Source organism: Panthera pardus, unplaced genomic scaffold, assembly GCF_024362965.1.
Source record: "Panthera pardus isolate Hobbes unplaced genomic scaffold, ASM2436296v1 HiC_scaffold_20, whole genome shotgun sequence".
Taxonomy (NCBI): Eukaryota; Metazoa; Chordata; class Mammalia; order Carnivora; family Felidae; genus Panthera; species Panthera pardus.
In genome coordinates this window covers 2416616-2436035 of record NW_026526766.1, presented here as the reverse complement: position 1 = coordinate 2436035, position 19420 = coordinate 2416616, and the positions used below count along the sequence as shown (strand labels likewise).

The 19420-nt window shown below is 56.1% G+C and overlaps 1 long non-coding RNA gene across 1 annotated transcript in view; it reads left to right on the top strand.

Annotated features, from left to right (window-relative positions):
• Nucleotides 1–1707, top strand: part of LOC109275546 (uncharacterized) — a 32268-nt gene extending 30561 nt beyond the window's left edge. The window contains exon 3 of the long non-coding RNA XR_008424105.1: nucleotides 503–1707. This is a non-coding gene — a long non-coding RNA (uncharacterized LOC109275546). The remainder of the gene's footprint in view (nucleotides 1–502) is intronic.
• The last annotated feature ends 17713 nt before the right edge of the window (nucleotides 1708–19420 follow it).

Sequence of the window (19420 nt, the reverse complement as noted above, 5' to 3'; positions counted from 1 at the left end):
CCAGCTTTTACTATGATGAAACATCCACTTACACCTGAGTGCTTCTTTTTGAGAGATGTCATTGCTGTCATATAGTACACATCCACTTAAAATTTTTTTTTAATGTTTATTTTGAAAGAGAGAACACAAGTGGGGTAGGGGCAGAGAGAGAGAGAGAGAGAGACCCAAGCAGGCTCCATGTTGTCAGCGCAAAACCCAGCGCGGGGCTTGAACTCACAAACCGTGAGATCATGACCTCAGCCGAAGTCGGACGCTTAACCGACTGAGCCACCCAGGCGCCCAACAAAAGATTTATTTTAATGCATACAATCCACTGTGGTTTTTTTCTAAATTTTACATGAATGGTATCATAGAAGTCACAAAGTCAGCAGCTTTGCTTGGTCCGCATTCTGTTTTCAAGCTTTATCCAGGGTGGTCTGTGTGGTCCTGCGTTGTTTTCATTTTGTGCGCTGCTTGTTAAGTGAGCTACGCATTGTCTGATCCGCTTCCTGCGTTCATGCAGCCTCCCCAGACCCCGCCGCGTGGGCTGTCCCTGTGTCGGTGCCATGTGAGGGCCTCCCTGCCTCCCCGGGCTTGTCCTCACGGCTGGGGCTGCTGGTGCAGTGGGCGAACAGAACCGGCTCAGCCACCACAAGGATGAGGACGGGAATGGGGCTCAGTCTCGGCACGTCGGGGATGGGGGTGTGCCTGTGAGGCAAGGCCAGAAAGGTCTTGGTCTGACTCCTGGATGAACCTCAAGGCTGGAGGAGAGGAGAGGGACAGGGCAAGAGAGGGGCAACCTCGGGGGAAGTCCCCTCCACCCGTTACATTTGAGAAGCCTCTAGTCCTTGGTGGGGTTCAGAATACATGACCCCATATTGATAACTGAATTAAAGATGCTGGAGAAACAGCCCACGAAGGAAGGACACTCCGACCGCCTCCCTCACGCCACCCTCCTGACCACGGAGACGAATCTCCCCTGCCAGAGGCACCCTCCCCACACAGGAGGCTGGTGGGAAGTTGAGGGATGGAGGCTGTGTGAACAGACCTCTCCTCCTCCGGTTGTTTAGGACCCCAGCCCAAACCACTGTCAGTGGTTCACAAATTCCCCGTTCGTCTGTCTAAAAGGCATGAAAGTCGCCTGCTTGGTCACTTGTTCGAGTCTTCTGTCTTCGTGGGGCTCCCGCGCATACATATTTACCTACGAAATTGAATTCCTTTCCCTCCTGTAATCTGTCTCATGTTGATCTCATCCTTAGGCTGGTCGTGAGAAGGACCCAGAAGAGACCCAGCATCACCGTGTCGTTGTGGGGAGTCCCCATACTCCAGACCTTGTCCCTCAGCAAACGTCTGACGTCCCGGAACAACAGTCTTCCAGGCCGCCCATGAGCTTTCTCTGCCTGGAAACGTGGACCCACGTGCCCTGGGTCCTCTGTGGGGGGGAGAAGAGACTCAGAAACACCCAGTGGTCGTCGAGCCCACTGTTGTCACGGGGGAAACACATTTGCTCTATTTTTGTGAGTTCACACTGGCCTTTCCAATTTGAATTTGGACACGTTTTTCTCCACGACACATTCAGTGAAATCCTAGAGCCCCAGGCAAGGCTGTAACTGTCTACATGTGTTACCCCCACCCCCCCATCGCTTGGCTGCTCCGACAATTTGTTGGAAAGTGTAGTAAATACTGCACAAAAAGCATGTTATTAAAAACTGCAGTCTAGGTCCTTTATTTCTTTGACTATATGAAAACCATTTTTTAGAAGTCTTGCATTCTGTGCACCAGCCCTGCAGAGGACTGGCTCTTCTCACCATGCGCTCCTGGACGGGCTGGCAGGACAGCCAGGCAGGGTGAAGTCCTGATGGCTCAGCCCCCTGCATCTCTGCCGGCTCCGGAGCTGGCTGGGCCTTGTCTGTTTCTGCAGCCGCCTTGCTGAGGTTTAGTTCACATACTTTTGAGGGGAGGAAAATGCCTTCCCTCTGCACATTGTACGTTCACTGGCTGGGACTCTGAGTTAGACCGACAAAGCACAGATGAACCAGAGAGGGACAAGCAGAAGTCCAGGCCTGGGAGCTCCCAGAGATGGAGAACGCAAAGAGGTAAAGCGCTCATACAGTGCGTCCACAGCACAACAGTAAATCATGGAGAAGTGACAGGACTCGGGGAGGACATTGGGTTTCTAGGGGCGGCGACACGTGGTGGGGGCAAGTGCAGGGAGGTGGGATGGGAATGAGTATAGGGAGGTGGGGTGGGGTGGGGTAGGGGCAAGTGCAGGGGTTGGGGTGGGGGGAAGCAGCGGGGCGGGGTGGGGTGGAGGGAATCGACGGGAGAGGGAAGCTAGCTGCAGCCCGCGTTCCTCTGCTGCGTCTCGGGGCTGCTGTGGCTCACCCCCTTCCCTGCCCGTATAGAGGGGCACAGGCTGCCTGTACAGATTTATGTCCTGCTTTTAGGCAAAGGGGGGAGGGCAGAGAGCTCTTCCTGTGCCTGCTGCTTCTCCGTGGCCTTCAGCTCAGAATACTCTGTCTGCCGGCGTGGACTGTGTGGGGTGGCGTCTTTGGCTGCCCTTCCCACACAACTCATCCATTTAATGGACGTAACTCAGCGTTTAGTAGTATGTTCATAGAGTTGCAGATTATCGCCACAGTCTAAATTTAGAATATTTTTCCCCTCCCCCAGAAGAAGCTCCACGCCTATCAGCATTTAATCCCCATTCACCCCCAAACCCCCAACCCAGGCTCAGGCACTGTTTACGTGTCTACCAGCAGCGTGGGAGGGTTCCGATTTCTGCACATCCTCGCCAACGTTTGTTTTCCTGTCTTGTTTATTATATCCCTTGTAGTGAGTTTTCACTGCGGTTTTGGTTTTGCATTCCCTGGTGATCACCGATGTTGGGTATCTCTTCCTGAGCTTTTGGCTATATGTATACAGTGGACCCCCTCGGCCGTGGTTTCAGACACCCAAAGTCAAATGTGGTCCTGAAGCTGGTGACCCTCCTTCTGACAGTGTCACCACAAAGTCAGTAGGAGTGAAAGGTACGGCACGGGGAATGTAGTCAGGCGCACTGTAACGCGCTTAGCGTGGTGAGCATTTCTTCGTGTACGTGATCGGCGAATCATCGTGCTGTACAGCGGAAACTCATTTAATATTACGTATGAATTTTACTTCCATTAAAAACTTTGAAAAGGCCGAACGTAGGCTTCTGCTTCACCGCATGCCTGCGTCACACCCTGACCGTCATCTTACGTGGGCATTTCGTCGTCTCCCGTCCTCACGGGAAGAAGAGTGAGTATAGTATAGTAAGATATCTCGAGGCAGAGAGACAGCTCATAGTCACGTGGTTTTTCTCGTGCTTTATTGTCACAATTGTACTATTTTATTATTAGTTATTGTTGTTAATCTCCTACTGCGTCTAATTTATATATTCAACTTCTGAACACAGGAAAGACAGAGCATACAGGGTTGAGTGCTGTCTGGGGTCTCGGCCGTGCCCTGGGGGTCTTGGAATGTGTCCCCTGCAGAGAAGGAGGGACCGCTGCATCCCTGGAGAAATGTGCATTCAAATCCTGTGGCCATTTTTAAATGGGTTTATTCGTCTTTTTCCTGTTGAGTTGTGGGAGTTTGTGGTCTGTTCTAGAATCAAGTCTGTTATCGGGTGTATGATTTGCTGACATTTTCCCCGTCTCTGGGGTGTGTCTTCACTTGTTCGATGATTTCATTCGCAGCACAAAAATTGGTAATTTTGATGTGGTCCTAGTTCACCTGTTTTTCTCTTGCTGCTTGTGTTTTTGGCATCGTACCTAAGAAACCATCGCCTGAGATGAGGCCCTAAAGACCTTGGAGTTTGAGGGTTTCAGCGCTCACGTTCAGGTCTATGAATCATTTTGAGTTAATTTTCATGTATGGCGTTAGGTGAAGATCCCACTTTTATTGCACGCGCAGCTTCTTTTGTTAAAGGCCATTCTTTCCCCCACTGAATGCTCTTGGAACCCTTAGGGGCCTCATTTGCCCATAAACACAAGGGTTTGTCTCCAGCCGGTAGCCCATCGGTCTGCGGGGTCCGGACCTTTCCCACCCGCATGCAGCTCCTAGGCTAAGACCCATTCTGATCCTCCGTGGGGTCTGTGGGCCCCTTCCCTCCACTCTGTGAGGCTGAGTCTGCATGCCAGTGTCTCTGACCTCAGTCCTCGCTTCGTTCAAGCATCCCTGCCTGTTTTAGAAGCCAGCCTCTGCCGCTGAGGCTCCAGGGTGCCAAGTCCTGTCTGCCTTCTTTGCCGTGACAGCCTCACTGCCCTGCTGGGGCATGGGCCTGGTTAGCGAACATTGTCCCGTGCGGCAGGTGACCCAGCCAGTCCTGCTTCACCTCCTGCCGTCTGCGCTTGGATTTCCCCGACACCGTTCACTGCCAGGCTGCTGGGACCCCAGCTACATCGGGTCACTAGGCCGTTTCACTGGCTGACAAACCACCCAGAGATAGCAATCATTGTTTATTTGTGCAAAATTCTGTAGGTCAGGAGCTGGGGGCACGGTTCAGCGGGGGACTTCTGCTCCACGTGGCATCAATGGGCAGATGGTCCAGGGGCTGGGACCCCTGGGACTGGAAACCTGGCCCCACCTGGGTGTCTGAAGCCTGAGAGCCGGCTGGGCCTCTGGCCACACGTGGCTCTGTATCCAGTGCTCAGGGCTCCAGGGGGAGGAGGGGAAGCCCTGGGCGTCTTGACAGACACACTTCTGCACCCTCCCGGTCAGGGCCTGTCCAGGGCCAGCCTGCGTGCAAAGGGAGGGACTTGGTCACACTTCAGAGGAGCCAGAGGGGACACAGACACCACGCAGCCTCCTTCAGAGACACGGCCCAGCCCCCTGGCCCCACATGGACCTCCCCCAGGACGGCCCCTCCCCTGGTGGCCCAGTGACAGGAGGACCTTGCGCCATGGCACTTCCCGCTGTCTGGTCCGGGGTAAGGAACACAAAATGATGATTGCAGAGGTTTTGTCCTGGTGAGTGTGTCTGCCTCGCTTGTGCTCCCAAATTCACGGTGAGTTTTACTGCTGTGTGCCCCCCTCCTCCCCCCCGCCCCCCAGTAGGAGCACAGCGAAACTCCTGAGGAACGCGTCTAAGCGTCACATGAAAACTGTGCAGCTGGGCACCTCCTCCCCAGCCTGCAGGCTCTAAGGGACTTTCAGTCAGAAATACCAGGCACACGAGAAATAGTGGTGTTTGTTACAACCAGAAATGGGCCCCTCCCCCCCCCCCACCAAAAAAGGCTCAAAGCTGTACAGAAATAAGTCCTTATATTTTCTTTTTTTTTTTTTCAAACGTTTTTTACATTGTTTGGCGGGGGGAGGGGTAAAGAGAGAAGGGGACAGAAGATCCAAAGCAGGCTCTGCACTGACAGCAGAGAGCCTGACGCGGGGCTCGAACTCACACACCGTGAGATCATGACCTGAACCGAGGTCGGAAGCTTCGCCGACTGAGCCACCCAGGCGGCCCGCTTTTATTTCCTGTATAAAGTGATGAAAGGCACGTACAGTAGCGGGTGAGCCAGCCGGGTGGAGGGAAGGTCCCCCGTCAGTGAGGTGGGAACCTTGGATTGCCATGTGGATCTAAATGAACCAGCTAAGAATTGTGGGCATCAGGGACCTTTCGGCCTGATAGGAAAGGAGTGAGGTCTACAGCTGACTTACAACCTGGTATGTTTCTTCTTGTGTCGATGAATTAGCTTCAGTAATGACAAACTGAACGCGCCACAGACCCTGAGCCGGCCGCGGCGAGCCCCGGGCCCGGCCTTTTACGTCGTGGGCTGTGTGATGCCGCTGGGTGGACGCTGACCAGCAGGCTGGGCCCACGCCCCTTGGGTCGCCAGGATGCAGGCACACACCAAGTCCATCCGTCGTGGCTCAGGGGAGGTCAGGCACCAGCCAGGACGAGTCGTGTCGGCTGGAGGAACAGCTCTGGAGACTGTTCCTCCTGGGCTAGGAGAGGGCGCCCACTGCTTTGAGCAAAGGCTTTGGGGCGTCTGTAGGTCGGTGGCCTCTCCTCCAGCCAACACGAGGGGCTCCGCGTGCTAAAACCCCGACACGTTCTCATCAAGCAGCAGCCATCATAAAAAGTCCTTCTACAGAAATCAAACAAAAAATGAAAAACGAGGTGAATTTCTGTATCTGTAAAAGTTCTCCCTTACGGTGAAGAAATAACTTCTTCTGCATAAAAATTTACAGTCTGAACGCAAGACGGCCATTTCCGGTCTCTCCCACTCGAGACCCTTCTCTGTTGTCTTAGTTCTGTGAAAATGGGCCACCCAGGTGTGTTGATGGGGAAGGAGAGGCAGAGGGGGAGCTCAAGGGGAAGCGTCTTTCTGAGGGTCCCTCCTCCGCCCTGGCTCCCACCACAGGGCCCGCGAGCATCAGGGAGGCCGTCACACACACGCCAGGGAAGACCAGGGTCCGCTGCACAGTCAGGAATCCGAGATGCGGGTTTGATCTCTAGCTGGAGACCTGGTTCTTGTCTTGTGTGCTCATCCTCTCTCCCTCCTGCATGTTATGAGCGCATGATTTATTTGTCTGAAGTTAAAGTCCCTCCTGGACACACGTGGACAGACATAGTGCTTATCCTTGGGGAAAAGAAGAACCTTGGGTAAAATTCTGAACAGCCCACTCACCCCCTCCCCCTGCTCCCCCATTCGCTCGGAGAACATCCTGTGGAGTAGAAATACCTTTTCCTCTCCAAAATGAGGAAAGCGGCTGGCCCCATGCATAGGTTCCATCTTTCCTGGGTGGACACAAAATGATCAGAATTAACTCTTTTCAGTAACAAATAAGGGGAGAGACACAGTCCCTAGCAGGAATATCAAAATTCATCAGGACCCCCGAGCAATCCCCCCGGGCGGACAAAGAGGGGCGCAGACACCTCCCAGCAGCCACGTGAACTCCCAGCGTGCTCAGAATGGGCAGCCGAGCCCCAGGCTACAAATCTGTGCACAGGTGAGCACAGCCCTGCCTCCATTCCTGGAGAAAAAATGCCTCAAAGCCTCTCACAAAACATCCGTGCAGGTTTTTGAAAAACTGACCTGGAAAACAAACAAACAAAAAAAAACTATAAAAAAAAAAGCCATAAAATTCTGTGGCATTTAACTTTCAACTTCTTCCTCTCTTTCCCCCCAAATAAAATTTCTTACAGGTCATTTTAGTTTTTTAACAAAACCCCACTGAACAGGTGTAAAACCACAGAAATGTTTCCTCTTGCAGTTATGAGGCCAGAAGTCTGAGATCCAGGGGGGCAGAGCTGTGCCCCCTCCAGAGGCTCCAGGGGAGGGTCCTTCCTGCTTCCTCCAGCCTCAGGGGCTCCGGGCGTCCCTGGCCTGTGGCCACATCCCTCCCACCTCTGCCCGTATTTTTCTCATGGCTCCTGTCCTGTGTCTTGTCTCTTCTCTTGCATCTCTTATAAGGACACCAGTCACCAGATTTAGGGCCGCTCTCATCCAGGACAATCTCTTCTTGAGATCCTTAACTTAATCATATCTGAAAAGATTCTTTTTCTAAATGTGTCGCATTCATACATGGGGAGCAAGGGTTAAGATCTGGGCATATCTTTTGGGGGACCATCATTCAAGCCACAACACAGATACATAAAATATGCCCTAAACATTGGTCAGATCAAATACAGTGTGAATTTGTTAAACTTAAAATACAGGGAAATGTATTTTAAGAGTAATTTCCAAATAACTACCATTTGGCTATTTTGAGATTAAACTCCTATTTCCTGGTGTGTTTGGTTTAAACAAAGCTTTATTTATTTATTTATTTATTTATTTATTTATTTCAGTTTATTTTTTTATTTTGAGAGAGAGAGAGAGTGGGAGTGGCGCAGAGAGAGAGAGAGAGGGAGAGAGAGAGAGAATCCCAAGCAGCCTACACACTGTCAGCCCGACTCCAGGCTCGATCCCGTGAGTCGTCAGATTGTGACCTGAGCGGAGATCAAGAGTCAGGCACAATTGACCGAGCCACCCAGGTGCCCCTAAACAAAGGTTTAAGACTATAGTCACACTTCCTGCTCAGATGAAGGAGGGCAGGGGCCGAGCTGGGGTGGGTGCCCTAGTCAGTATGTCCCCTAGAAAGTCTGCAAATCCTGCCTGGGTCACCCCTGTCTTCCAGGCCATTTCCTCCTCACCGCAGGTTTGACAGGTCACAGCTGGCTTCCTCCAACAGGCCAACTGTCCATCCCTGTTGTGTGACAGGTGATGTGCATCGAGCCCTCCAGAACTCAGCTACCAGCATCCACCACGCCGTCTGACACGGATGCTCTGAGGTACAACCTGACAGGAGGGGGTTTCGGGAACATGACCCCTTTAGGAATCAAGGCTTGGAGATGACGCTCCTTTTCCTGAAAAACTGCAGCATAAAATGTTCCGTTTCCTGTTTTCCCAGAGAGCGATTCTTAGAGCGCTTCCTGCTAGTGGCTCGTTAAGGTTGTATTTCTTGATTAAGCCAGCCCATTAAACTCCTTCACCTCCGTTGTGAGCGGTGACCTACATCCCTCCAACCAGCTCAGACGCGTGGGGTGCCCGGCTGTTCACAGAAATAAGCTTTACTGGCGAGGATACCTGGTGTGCTGAGGGGAACATTTGGTTTCGTTTTTCCTTTTAAAATCTGAGGCTTTCAACAGAAATAAACCTCACTGCCTGCATGCCTGCTGTTTGGAGGGAAAAACTGGTTTATCTCTGCCTTTTAAAATCTGAACTGTGAACCACTTTGTATCCACTACGGCGTAGCGAAGACCTACTTTGCGCCAGGCTTGGTGTCCTGCATACGGTGCTGGCATGTAACTGAGGGCGGGAGGCAAACAGTGGGAGATGAGCCAGCGACCCACGGAAGACAAGTACACCCCGGGGAGGAGGGGCAGAGTGACGCGAGATCCGGGGAGAGCAGCGAGTGCGTCGGGCCATGATGGCGCTGTGACCCCCCTCGGCAGACCCCCACGGTCGGCGGCCTTGGCCGCAGCATCAAAATCGCCTGCAGAATAGCGGTCAGGGTGCAAGGTCAGCAGCTAGACGGCCCCCGGAGAACTCGGACCCAGCGGGGTTGGAGGGGGGTGGGGAGTGAGGGTTGGTGGCCGTGTGGACACGCTCATTTTACGTTTTCTAAGTGCAGAGACCCCATGGGATCAGTTAGCTGATGTTTATCGGCGTCCGGAGTGCAGGACAAAGGGTCTGCTTTAAGGAGATGACAGTGTTGCCGAGCTGACGGAGGATTTAGTGCAGGCTGAGTGTGCAGGGACACGCGGCTCCAGGGAGGGCGCGTGCAGCCGGGGCGAAGAAGGAGGTGGGAGCCCGAGTCCTCTGGGGCCCAGGTGTGACTGGAGGCCCTTGTGCTGAGCCACACGTGACCCTTGAATCCTGGAAATGCAGTCCTGAGAGATGCCCTGGAAAAGGGAAGAAGAGAGAGAAGTAAGCGTGCCGAGTCACGAGGAATTGCAACTTCTAGATCTAGGGCTGAGGAGACCAAAGGCTTACCGTCCCCAGAAAACCCAAAGACTCCGTAACAACAAGTGAAAAGTAGAGCCAAAACCATTTCAGGCTGCAGTCCGCGTGTGGGCAGAGATGTGAGGCTGCACAGTTCTTGAAATAAGGAAGCAGGACAGAACGTCCAAGGGCAGCTGGGCGGGGCCTGGGCAGAGGGCGAGCCTGGCCGCTGATCCCCGTGGCCGTCTGACCACCACCTGGGGAGCTCCAGGAGCTCGGGGGCCCTGGCGACCCACGAGTTCTGATCAAAAACCCCTGGGCTCTGCATGACGGGGAGTGCTTTCAGCCGAGGCTCAGGGCGGTGGGCGGAGGGGGCTGCCCCCCACGTGGGTACCAACCATCTGTGCACGTGGAGGCTCCGTGGGATCCAGGCGGGAACCACCTCTGTGTGTCCTGATTGCCGGATACACTCGTCCCGTGAACCTCGTGTCTCCCACTCTGAGGTGACTGCAGCAGTGCTGCTGTCCCCAAGGGCGACCTAGAGACACGGCCCAAAGGTGAGGTTGCACCAGGGCCCGTGAGCAACACGGTTTGACCCGCACGGGTCCACTTACACGCAGACTTGCTTTCGAGAAATACTGTAAATGGATTCTCTTTTCTTTACGGTTTTCTTAACGACATTGTCTTCTCTCCCTCTCACTGGATTGTAGAAGGTAGTATGTAACACACATAACATACAGAATGTGTGTTGATCAACTCTTTAGGTGGCCGCTAAGGCTCCCGGTCAACAGTAGGCTATCGGTAGTTAAGCTTGGGGGGAAGTCCAAAGTTATTTGTGGATTTTCAGCTGCGTGGGGGGTCCGCGCCCCTAACCGCTGTGTTGTTCAAGCGTCGGCTGTATTTAGCGTTAACTTACTTCCTGAATAGTTCTCTACCACGTGCTGCGCTGGCCATTTTCATCTCAGAGTCTCTGGAGCACACAGACTTTCCCCAAGAGTTATTGTTCAAGTTTGCACATGGATGCTCTCCAGTTCTCCGAGCGACTCCATATTTTCGAGTATTTTGGGTAACCCCACGCTGACGGCCGCGTTCACATTCCTACAACATGCCTCCAAGGGGGTGTCTGACCTCAGCAAGAGCCTGTTTCTGCAGAGTAAGCGATGTCCACGACGGCTGCCTCTCGTCTGGGAAAGAGAACACACAAGAAGCACACATCCGATTCCAAACGCCGTGGGTTTAAGTGCGAATAACCCTGTTTTCTTAGCTCACCACTAAAGTCATCACACGCGATAATGAAAGTTGGGAAGTGTGGAAACCATGGAGATGAGCGATGACACGGGAGACGGGCGGACTGCCCAGACGCTGCCCGGCTCAGCGGAGTTGACAACCTCCGGGCTAAATCTGGATACGTGGAAACAGCGCCTGCGAGCAAGCGGGGGCGTGTTCCTTCTCTTGCTCCGCGGCTGTGAAACCACCACGGTGGCAAGAGGAGGAGAGTGAGCAGGGTGTCCCTGCTCATGTCACCTTGGCACCTGGCCTCTCTGGGCCTCCGCGTACTCATCTGCAAATTGAAAGGAGTCCCTGGTTTTTAAGCCTGAAAACACTCTGAACCCAGAAAAACCTTCGTTCGTGGGAGATCTTTCCTTGGAGGACAAATCACTAAAAGGGACGGAAGCCACAGCCATTCGGGCTGCGGGGTGGCGGGCAGGCATCTCCCCCTCCACTGCCCATCCGTGTGACCCCGAGTGCTAGAAGAATCCCCAGTCCCTAAGAAAGCAAATCCTGAAAACCCCCGATGACGTAAGGAGAGTTGGCTTCCCCGGATGCCCCAAACGGCACCCTGCTCCAATTTCTGTCTCCAGGCAAACCGCCGAGGGGAGAGCCTCAGGCAGGGGTGTCTGAGGTGCTCACAGCTCCCGTCAGGTGCACTTCGGCTGGGCGTGGCATGGTTCTTCCTGTCTGTCATGTGGCATCAGTAGAGGTCACCCGGGGGTACATGGCTGGCCTGTTGGCTGGTCCGGAGAACCCCAAATCTCTTCCCTCATGTGTCTGTGCCTCGGCGGGGTACTAGGGATCCGCCAGCACCGTCACCTGCTGTGCACAGGCCCCTCCAGCACGGGGATCCTGGGGACCCGGACATCTTACACGGGGGCTGCCTTTCTCGGGGCTCACACCCCAGGATGTCTCATTTGTACCCAAGAGATTTTAATTTATGGAGGTGATACATGAGGCCCCGAGAGGCCAATGCATTGAGAGAAGAATTTATTATGAACATTTCTGGACAGGAGGGAGCAAGCCACGTCAGGGCCCGCCACACAGGGCCACGGGGGGAGCACAGTGTTTGGTCAGGAGGCAGAAGCAGGGGTGAGGGAAGCACGCAGCCCTGGCACCTGCTGGGGTTTCCACAGACAAACGAAGCAGGGCAGCGCAAAGAGCATGGGAGGGGCTCTTGGAACGTTCCGGCTCTGGGCTATAGGACTGGCCCAGGGGTGGTGTTGGGCAGGGAGGGTATTGGCTTGGGGTGCGAGCATCAGGGAAAGAGGCGGTTGGGGGCGTAGACCGGAGTTGGCTGGTTTGCATTTGGACGGCATGCTGTCTGGGAATTGGCCAGCCCTGGGGAAGGCGGGGGGGAGGGGCTGCCGCTCCAGCCAGCAAGCTGTTTAAGATGTCCAAACACGGTAACATATGGACGGTAGGAAGCATGATTAATCCCCTGGAGAACCTGGATGAAGCCCACGTCCTCTCATGGCCCAGTTTGGAGCTGCACTGCGGGCGGCCGTCCCAAACCCACCAGATTCACGGCTAGTGACCAGCCATCCTGCCGGCCCAGGGCCGTTTGCTAGGAGGCCCCGGAGTGTTCCGGGCAAGGCAGGGGGAGAGGTAGACCTGGCCGTCCAGGGAGGAGCGACCAGTCCGCGCTGGAAGTTGGGGTGGGCCGGGATCTGTGGCCCTGCTGATGCCCGGGGCCTGAGCACGGGGAGAGGCAGCCTCCCACGGTCTCGGGCGGGGGTCCTGCCCGGCTCCCAGCAGGGACGGAGAGGAAGGAGGCCAGCGCCCGCCCCTGGTGACATGGGCCCCGATGACAACAGGCGGACGGCCGTGCAAACAAGCCCTCTGATTCCTGGTTATTGCCGCGTCGACGTTACGCACGTGTGAATTCACAGAGCAAGACTTCACGACACGCGCATTTAGGGCCGCCCCTGAGACGGCAGTGCAGACGACCTCACAACCACGCTCGGCAAGTTGTGCCGGCGGCCCCGTTGTCAGTCACCAGCCCGAAGAACCTCAGGGTTTGGTTGAGGGGTTGTATTTGGAAAAGTTCCTCAATCAAAAAAAACCAAACAAACTTTAAGCTACTGCCCCAGAAATGGGACTCTGTAGCCGCCAAACACGGGTTTGCCTTTCCGGGCCGGTTGGGGCAGGTGGTGAGCCTGGATCCCGGCCTCGCGGGAGGTGGACACGCGGGACGCGGGCAGGCGGCCAACGACTCCTCACTGAGGGCCCCTCTGCGTTGCTGATGCCGAACTGCCTCAGACACAGAAGTCACACGTCCTTAGAGCGCGAGCGTGAGACGGCCTCTCATCCAACGGGCAGCGGAAGGAGACACATGGACAGCGTGAGTGTCCAGGGCCACCTGCAGGGGCGTCAGACCGGAGGGGAGGCAGATGAAAGGCATCTCCTGCCCTGACTCAGGTCCCTAAGTCGGTCGACAAACTTCAGCCATCCCAGCAGGGACGGTACAGGCGAGCTCCGTGTCCTGGTTCCCGGCTCACGGCTCCTTAAACCTGAGGAATCTCTCAGCCACAAGAGTGTCTCTTGTTTGTTAACGAGTGACACGGGTGACAGAGGGGGTGGGGCTGGCTGGTCCCTACAGGTGACCACCTGGGACCTGCGGCTGGCGTCAGACCCTCCCCTCCTCGCGGGCCCCCCTCTCGCCCCACGGCCACCCAGCCCACGGCTCTCCCCCTGTAATGTGTACTCGGACCGCGTGGGGGTCTTGTCGAAGTGGACGTTTGGACCCGGCGGGCCAGGGCGGGCTCTGCGGCTCCATCCCGTCCATCGTGTCCACCGTGTCGAGTGATAAGGCCGCGCCCCTCAGTCCCCAGATGTTTCTCATGTTGACAGGCTCCTCCTGCCTCCTTCCCGGCCCCTGGTTTACCGGGACACTCTGAGCCAGCGCCCTTGTCTCTACCCGAGGCCACACGATGCTGGGGGCAAAAACCACACCCTGGGATTTATCTCGTCAGGGAGAACACACTTGGGCGTGTGGACTGATGGCGGCGGCTGGGGTGCAGGTCTGGCTCACGGCAGTGCCAGCGGTGGGCTTGGGGGCCGCGGCATCGCGGAGCCGAGATGGACGCACTGCAAAGGGCGGTGGTTCGGGAGTGGGACAGGAGGGAGTCTGGCGACGTCAGATGGGCCCCCCAAACTGCGTCAGTCCCAGCTGCCGTGGGCCGGGCCGGCCATCGGAAGCTTCCCGAGGAAGCACGTGCGGGGTTGGTGGGGAGGAAGGCGGTGGGCCACGGGCTGCAGGGGGCAGGGCTCTCCTGGCACCTGTGCAAACCTCCGCTTCCATCCGTCCAGCAGGCTGGGAAGGGGACCTGGGGGCAGGGGATTTTCCACTGAGGACGCCGAAAGCGTCGATGTCGGGCGAGTCCACAGGGAGGTGGGGGTCCTGGGGCAGCAACAACGCGATTCCTAGAGGAGACGAAAGCGTCTGAGCAGATGGCAGCGGGCGGGAGGACGTGGACGCATGGCGGGAGGCCGTCCCGTAGACACAGCTTCGAGGTTGGGGACACAGTCCAGGAAAACCCGCTGCATCGTGGCGGTTTAGGGGACAGGAACCTGCCGCCTCCACCTGCCCTTTGGCAGAAGGATTATTTTGAGCTGGAGGCAAATGAGACTCGCCAGACGCAGGAAGGAGCCTTCCCCGAGCTGCGCTTATCCGTGGAACAGCACCAGCTGCTGAGAACTGCCAGCCAGAGTCCCCTCGAGGGAGAGCTTTACGGCCAGGAGGTCGGTGAGCCGGCTCCAGGGTGGGGCTGCGCAGACGAGCGGTCCGTCGCTGCCCCGTGGACCTACCTGCCCACGGTTCACGGACCTACCTCCCCACGGTTTGCCCTGGTCTTGTTCCTTCTGCAGAGATGCTCCCTGAGCCCCAGGTCGCCAGCGCCCCTCTAAGCCACCGGCCCCCCATTCCCACCGTGCGTGCGGCTGCATGCGGTCATAGACTGCTTCTCTTGCCCATCTTTCCTCAGCCTGATTTACAGGACCCCGGTTAGCTAACCTAAGAGGGGAGAGGAAAAAAATCTTCCTTTCCTACGTTAGGACCTGGGAAGAGTGTTTCCTTCCCACCCGGACAACAGGGATTTATTTATTCATCAACAGACCAAAGAGGAGAATAGAGCCGGACGGTACTGGAAGGGACGGTGGCATCGAGGCACAGGAGGGGGCAGGGTCCACGTGGCGGGGTCACATAGTAAGGAGATTCCCTACACATGCCCGTCGGGAGTCAAGGAACGTGGAGTCATGGAGGGAATGTAGCCTTTCAGGGCGGGTGGGGGGCACTGTGGGCACGAAGGACGGGGTCCGTGGGATGGACAGCCTTCCAGTCCGGCTGGGGCTGGATCGACCCGGGGTGGTCTCAGCTCCGGGCAGGTGCAGCTGGTACATCTGCGGGACCCCCACGCGCACACCCAGGCACTCTAGGCGTGAGAAGGACGCCACTCCAGAAAGGCTGGTTTGGTGAAGGCCGTCGGAGCAGGGCAGGAAGGTCTGTCCTCACGGTGACACCTGGATGGAGCCCACAAGACCTCGTCCGCTCGCTCCAGTGCTGGAAACCAGATGAAATGAAATGCAGAACCTGCTTCCAGGGCAAGGACTCTGGGGACCCCTGGTTCATTCATTTATTTTTCTTTATCATTTCTGCGAGGCTTTGCAAATGAAAGGATCACATTTCAAAACACGATTCAAAGGAAAATTATCTGCAGCCCACGAGGTAAAACGATGAAACTCCGAGCAGCGTTCTCCAAGAAGCGATGTAATGGGCAGTCGTCACCCACTGATGTGACATCTGGGATGTGGTGCACGGACGCCTTCGTGTGACAGTCCAGCAGGAGGCTGTGTCTCTGTCCTCTCTCCTGGGCCCCAGGGAGCCCGCACCTGCCGTGGGAGTGGTGTGGGTGATGGGCTGGGTTAGAAAAGGTGATGTCGCTCGTTGGACTCCCGCCTCGTCGGGGGGGACTGGCCCCACTGGAGCAGCCGTCCCAGAAGCGGAGATGCCCCTCCCGGACGAGTCTGCCCACGCCGCAGCTCTGTGGGCTGTTAGATCCCTTGTGGGCAGCTGGAGGCTGGCGCCTCGCCCAGGAAGAAGCCGGCTGAGGCGGGCACAGAGGGGCCGTCCACACAGCAAAGGGGGAGCCCGAGTAGACCAACTGCCGAGGAAGGGTGTGCCCTGCAGAGCCTGAACGGTTAAAATGTGGACGTCCTGGGCACCTGGGTGGCTCAATCGGTTAAGCCTCTGACTTCAGCTCAGGTCACGATCTCACAGTTCGTGGGTTCGAGCCCCACGTCGGGCTCTGTGCTGACAGCTCGGAGCCTGGAGCCTGCTTGGGTTCTGTGTTTACCTCTCTCTCTGCCCTCCCCCACTTGTGTTCTCTCTCTCTCTGTCTCTGTGTCTCTCTCTCTCTCTCTCAAATAAACATTAAAACACTTAAAATGTGGATGACCCGTGTATGTTTGTGAAATGTGTGGACACAGCCCTCAGTGAATTCGGCCGCTCAGCACCACAATGCTTTTGCTTCGTTTTCGCTTACTCTTACCTCTCTCCACAAAACAAACTTGCTTCGAGCCCAAAGAGAAATCACCCCTGACACACGGTCCTTCAAGGAGCGGGTTTCTCTGTAGCGTAATAGCGATACTCTTTTATTTATTAACGGTACTCTTTCTTGCTTCTTGACTGTTGCTGTTGTAAAGGTTTTTTTTTTTTTTTCTAATGTTTGCTTATTTATGTTGAGAGAGAGAGAGAGAGAGAGAGAGAGAGGGTGGGCACACAGCCAAGGAGGCACAGAGAGAGAGGGAGACAAAGAGAATCCCAAGTCAGGCTCCTTGGAGAATCCAACTTGGAGTCTGACGTGGGTCTGGAACCCACGAACCGTGAGATCATGACCTGAGCCAAAATCAAGAGTCGGACACATCGGATGCTCAACCGGCTGAGCCACCCAGGCGCCCCTACTGTTTTAAGGGTTTCTATTCACCGTCTCAGATATTCATAATGGAGAGCCCCACTCAGAACGTGTAGATGTGCACAGATTATTATTGTACAATACTGTGATGGTGCGAATCCACTCTGGTCAGGAAAACCTAAAACTCTACGGTCCTGGCTGGAACGTGTGAACTTTGTAAATGGTTTTATTCTACGAATGTAAAGTCTAAGAAAAAACGTTGGACCTGAGCAACACAGGACTGAGTAATACGTCACAGCTGCTGTTTTACTACTCATGTTCTGGGCGTTTCACTCACATACTGATATTCTATTGATCACATAAGTGTACGAGAAAACAGACTAGAAACGTCCGTGAGTGGCAAAGGGCAAACCCGGGTGTTGTGGCCGGTTTTGTGGCACCTGCACATATAAACGTCTGCTGTGGCGATGCTCTCTGGATGGACCACCACAGAGTCTGATGGCAATTAATATTATGAGTGACATCGCTCTTGAAGGGGGCTGTGAAGCTGTCTCCGAACTAATTATGAAAGCACGTTGTGACCACGAAGTCTGGAAGGTCTGCCCGTGGAGAATTTTCCAGAACTTGAGAGAAGGCAGGAAGGAGGCTGACATTTGCTAAGATTCCCCAATGTGAGGCGGTGCCCAGGGATTGTCTCCCTGGGGCCCCGTGGTGGGGGTTAATTAGCCCAGGTTCTCGGCATGTGGAAGCCTGGTTTCAATCCTCCGGACTCCCTGGTTTCTCCTCCCTAAAATTACACTTTTCTGTTTCATCCATGCAGGACCTTCTTTCCATAATAAATGTGCCAGTTAGTCCCTAGGCTGGGGTCATTTTAGGGAGGAGGGGGGACACTCCAGTCTCATCCTTGACCCATCCCTTCCTCCCATGCACCCCCGAAGGAACTTGAAGATAGGGCAGTAACTTGGGGGACCAAAGATCGAAAATTTGAGCCACAGACTCCCCAGAGAGCGGCCCCTTCCTCCCTCCAGACCCTCAGCTCATCCTCCTGCCCACTGGGCCCAGTCTGCACTCCTTCTTGGTTTAAATTAAAATGCACCTTTGTCGGGCGCCTGGGGGTTCGTTCGGTTAAGCGTCCAGCTCTTGATTTCGGCTCAGGGTTTGTGAGTTCCAGCCCCACATCAGGCTCTGCACTGGCACTGTGGAGGCTGCTTGGGACTCTCTCTGTCCCTCTCTGTGCACCTCTCCTGCTCGTGCTCTCTCTCTCTCAATATAAATAAATAAAACTTTAAAAAGATTTTTAAGAATGCACGTTTGTCGTATTCTCCTTACTACAAAAGTCATACATGCTCATATCCAAGTGCAGGAGAAAAGTAAACAAGCGGAAAGAACAAAACCAAGAGTGACCCTAGAAAAGCCTGGTTGTGGGTAATGCTCTGGGGCGGGTGCACGGCCTGGGCGGCTCAGCCTCCGGCTCTCCCTCCCTCTCCCTGCTCTGTCTCTCTCTCCAGGCACGAGTACTATACCTAATTGCTTTGTGTAAATGCAACAGCTGTGCTGAGTTTCTTTCTTATTCCCGACAGCACACCTGGGACCCACTGACGGTGGGGCCACACCTGAGGAGGTCAGGACCGGATGGCATATCCTGGCCCCTCCGCTGACATAATCGAGGTCTCCGGAGAACGGGCAGGCCTCCCAGGCCGGCCGGAAATGAGCTGAGAGAGCAGGAGGCGGGCTGGGGGTGCCGTCGTGGCCGGCACGACCCGAGGTGGGGGCTCCCCGCGGGCAGGGGTCCGGCCCCGAACGTCCCGCCGGCACCAAAGGCGGGAGCTCGGGGTTTCTGGTCAGCGCGCAGATGGGAGCCGTGCGGAAGGGGCGTGGGGGCCGCAGGCGGTCGTCGTCACGCGTCGGAACGTGCACACGCCCACCCCTGGGCCCTGGCGGAGACCAGCGCGAACCAGCCACGCTGCAGGGGTGGGACCTCCGGGACGGCAGAGCCGGGAGGGGAGGCGAGAGGTGAGTCCCACGGGGAGGAGGTTTCACAACGGGAAGGGGAGCACGCTGAAGTGGTCGTGGGGAGGCCGAGGGCGGCCGCGAGAGGCGTGATCTCACTGGGGTGGCTGAGCCCAAGTGAGGAGGCTATGGGTTCACGAAGAACAGGGAAGATGCGGGTGTAGACAGGTGCTGAGTGAGGCACGCGGGAAATGGTGCAGGGCCGGGGAGAGCGTTGGGAATGGTGGGGGGCCTGGGGTGCAGAGGAGAGGTCATGGGGGGCCTGGGGGGCCGGGGAGAGTGTTGTGAATGGTGGGGAGGCCGGGGCCAGGAGAGCGTTGTAAATGGTGGGGGCCTGGGGAGAGCATTGTAAATGGTGGGGGCCTGGGGAGAGCGTTGTAAATGGTGGGGGCCTGGGGGCCTGGGGAGAGCGTTGGGAATGGTGGGGGGCCTGGGGTGCAGGGTAGAGCGTTGGGTGTGGTGGGAGGTCTGGGGGCGCCGGGGAGAGTGTTGTGAATGGTGGGGGTGCGGGGGCCAGGAGAGCATTGTAAATGGTGGGGGCCTGGGGAGAGCGTTGGGAATGGTGGGGGACCTGGGGGGCTGGGGAGAGGGTTGCAGGGCATCGGTAGAGGCCAGGCAGGCTGGGACCCTGCCTTCCCGGTGCGCGAGGCAGCTGGCCAGCCGTGAGCCGAGGGCAGGGAGCCTGGGGACCAGGGTCCGAGCGGCTGCGCTGTGCCCACCCCCACCTCGCCCCAGGGAGGCTGCAGGAGGCCCGCCAAGCCCGGGACCTCCCTACCAGGTTAGTCGGCCTGGCCAG